Below are 4,008 nucleotides of genomic sequence, written 5' to 3' on the forward strand. Positions count from 1 at the left end.
ACAACCACTGTGTGTGATTTAGTCGACTGTGTGACTGAATATATTTTATTGAAAAATCAAACCTAAAAATAACGAGTTCATATGTCACTATACATCTAGAACATTTTGTTAGTGTCAGACCATCCACAGGTGTCATGTCCAGTCAGGACATGACAAAAGGGCTGGGGACCCACAATGGGTCCAGGTCATGTGTTCAGTTGGATCAGAGTATTAATATAATATATTATTGATTTCATAACATAAAGCATTGTTTTAATCTTCAATTTTCTTGTTCTTTTTTTCCCCAGGTACCCCGTACTATAGAACCCCCCGTACCCAACTGACCCCAGACAGACCAGGTGAAGACTGTACAACACCAGTACTCAGACAGATGACGCATTTAACTGACTAATTTGGAAATTACTTTTCATTTATGGAGTGTCTTGGTCATTTTTCTGTATTTTTGTTGATAATTTTCTCTAGTTTTTGGGTTATTTGTTTATTTTGTCACTTAATTTTTGTTGCAGAGCAGAGAGGTCCTGATGCAGACCAGCCACAGATCAGGACCCGATGAAACGAGGACCCACACGGGTCTAGGTCATGTGTTCAGTTGAATTTAATATTTAATGTTATTAATATAATAAATTACTTGTATGTTAATATAGTGCAATGTTTTAATCTTCAACTTTCTTGTTCTTTTTTTTCAGCAGCAGGATGAATAAATGCTCAGTCATGTGAGGAGACAAAATGAACTTGGATTGGATCAACAATAGTAGAATGACATCATCTCTAAATGTAAGTCAATGTTTTGTCTCTGAAGATGCATTTTTCTGAGTCCCTGATCAGGAATGTCCACCACAGTTGTACATTTGTCTTGTTGTGTGTCAGTGGGTGTCACACTGGATAAGCTGGGTCTTATTTTGACTGTGTCTCAGCAAAGACAACAGTGTTGCAGATCCTCTGTGAAGGAGGAGGCCTGTCTGATGGGGCCATCCATCCACCTGTGGTTGTTTTCCAACCAGTAGATCCAGAGGTCAGTACAAATCCACTTCCTGTCTCTTTAGGACCCACATTTACAAAAACACATCATGAAATCATTCTTCTACATTCAAACAGTGTTAAAAGATTCTGTCTTAATGTTTCTAGATATGGGTGTAGACGACATCGGAGGTGATGGACTTATGAGGAAGAGCAGGACCAGACCCCAGATCCCAGATCCCAGATCCCAGACCCCAGACCACACCCTCCCACAAAAAGTCAAAATGACCCCTCTGGAACCTGAAACTGTAACTGCAATAAAGCGCATAAACTTCATCTTTTTCTTCTGTTTTTGTAAAAGAACTGATATGAAGGTTTGGTTGGTTTTATAGAACATGTAGTTTCACAGGTGGATTGTACCTCACTGATCTAGTGGTTCGTAGTGGAAGATGGTGTTTAACCCTCAGGGGTCTGTCAAAACTCCTGATTTGGCCTTTATATAGCATAAAAAATGTTAACCATACCCATGTTTGGAATAGTTTTTCAGCACTATTTCACTGTATGATCTGATGATTCTTTTACATTTTATCTTATTTAACATATTGGACCCAAAATTACACAATAATAATTGAATATAATTTGAAAAAAATATAGTATTTATTACAATGAAATCCACAATCATGGTCAATGCTCTGTTTTGGAAGTTGAAAGAGTAAAGCAGGTTTCTATATTAACCTATAAAGGTGTCTATTTATCTATTCATCATATCTCCAGGTTTACAAGGTCGATTAATCTCAAACAAAACCTTTTTCTTTCATAATGCTACAATCACCGTCAAGGGTTAAATTGCACAGTTCAAGTGTTTCTCAAGGCCTCCAAAACAAACTGTAGATTTAGAAACTGCAGATTTAGTGTTTAAGTGTGAAGTGGTGAGCAAAGAAGTAGTTAATGCTACTGCAACAGTTGTAAAACCTCTTCCAACATTGATCAAAAACTGTGTCTTTACATGATACTGTTTGTAAAATGTTCTGTGGTATAATCCCTCACGAGTTGGAATACAGTTATAAGGTTCAGTTTATTTGGGGGTACGTTAGACAGAAACAGGATGATAAACTGTAGTCTGAAATGTGACTTTGAAAAGTACAATGTCTGACTAAGAAGTAGAGTAACAGAATAAGTAAAAAGTTATGTGCAATGGAAATACTCAATTAACTCAATAACCCATGATATTTGATAATTATGTTATGTAAGTTATGTATGAAAGTTAAGTACTTTGTTCTATTTCATTACTGATTGTTTTACACTGAAAACTTGACTCATTTGTGTAAACAACCAAACTGAAGAGATTAACTGAATTATTCCAAGTGATGATTTGTTTTTAGTTTGTGGTATAACTTCAACAGAAGTTTCAAAAATTCAAGAAATTATGAACAGACGAAAATAAATATCTGTGAGAAATCCATCAATGACAAATAAGCATCGGCAAGATCGGCAACTCAAAGAAATAATATATTTAATATATTTTAAAAGCACGCAGTAGGTTTGTTAAATTGTAAATTTTACATTTATTTTGTTTTTGCTTTATGTTGAAATCCTGTTAATTACTTTCTATTCTGTCCGGTAGTTCACTCTGCAGCGGTGCATCATATTCTGTAAGGCCTCTGCATGTCACATACAAGTCAATATGTGTAAAACTGTTCCAAAAAACACTATTCTACAATTGGAATTAAAATGAAGTTATTTATCAAATTACTGTTATTTACACCATTTCACTCTGGTTGTTTGTAACCCATTTTGTCAGCTGTGATGTCAGCTATGATGAAGGAGACCAAATGTAGACATTTTGTAGTTCTTTCTATACCCTATGCTTTCTGTGAGGTATAGATATTTTTTGCCAGAGCCAGGTGCCCATATCCATAAAACATCCCATATTTCCATACTGAACTCTTTGCAGTTATAAAAATAATCAGATATTTCTTTCAATCCCTCTGTTGACAAGTGCGTCTTAATGCAGGTCCTCAACATTACTGCGACATTAATACATTCTGGAACTCTGAAGTAAACAAATATAGTAAAATATGGGAGACATAAGCAATGGACCTGTGAGGGAGACCAGACCCCAGACCGTCCCACAAAAAAAGACAAAATGACCACTCTGTAACCTGAAACTAACTACAATAAACCGCATAAACTTCCTCTTTTTCTTCTGCTTTTGTAAAAGCACCAATATGGAGGTTTGGTTGGTTTTATAGAACACGTCCTTTCATGAGTGGATTGGACCTCACTGATCTAGCGGTTCGTAGTCTTAGAGGTCTGTTTGCCTTTATATAACACATAAAAAATGTTACCCACACCCATGTTTCTTATATTTATTCGGCACTATTTAACCTATATGATCTGATAATTCTTTTACACATTTTCACATACATTTTCATTTCACATACAGGTCATAACATGTCATTGTGTGGAGGGGGAAAAAATCTTGGTTAGCCAAATTAACAGGTTTATATGAAAGTCCAATGTACCTGCTTACATTAGTCTAGTGCATGAATTAGATGCATAGGTTACAGAAAAGACAGCAAACTTATTTTATTCCTTCAATATTTTCAAGGTAAAAATATTGAAGGACTTGGAACTTTGGCCCAGGCCATAATTATGTCTACTTCATTATATCTGTGAAGGGCATGCATTTCCCTGATGACAAGGTGCTTCAGTGAATTAATTTTTTTAAATTATATTTCTCTCGTCGTATTAAAGTAGCAGTCAGTTTGACTCCTGCTTATTATATCTATGCAGATTCACTTACACTATATTACTGATTACATCCATATTTGATATATTTTTTAAGAAACTTCATAATGAAAGTCTCAAGAAAAGAGTTATTTTTCCACAGTCTGCCTGGGTTACCTTCCTACAGTTGATTTTAATACTGTGATAAAACCCTGAATGAAGACAAACTGTTGATTATATTTTTGGGAGGCAGGGTAGTTTATACACAGATTAAGACAGATTTGTTGAAACTGCAAATGGACAATCCATTTACTACATCAA

The 4,008-nt window shown here is 35.2% G+C and overlaps 1 long non-coding RNA gene across 2 annotated transcripts; it reads left to right on the top strand.

Annotated features, from left to right (window-relative positions):
• Window positions 1–695: 695 nt before the first annotated feature.
• On the top strand, window positions 696–2,038 carry LOC115437773 (uncharacterized). Of its 2 annotated transcripts, XR_003937979.1 has the most exons (4): window positions 696–774; window positions 915–1,012; window positions 1,126–1,331; window positions 2,026–2,038. It is a non-coding gene; the product is annotated as an uncharacterized LOC115437773 (long non-coding RNA). The 2 variants fall into 2 exon arrangements; XR_003937978.1 differs by lacking the exon at window positions 2,026–2,038 and having other exon boundaries at window positions 1,126–1,756.
• Window positions 2,039–4,008: the final 1,970 nt, after the last annotated feature.

Source organism: Sphaeramia orbicularis, chromosome 17, assembly GCF_902148855.1.
Source record: "Sphaeramia orbicularis chromosome 17, fSphaOr1.1, whole genome shotgun sequence".
In the NCBI taxonomy this organism is placed as follows: Eukaryota; Metazoa; Chordata; class Actinopteri; order Kurtiformes; family Apogonidae; genus Sphaeramia; species Sphaeramia orbicularis.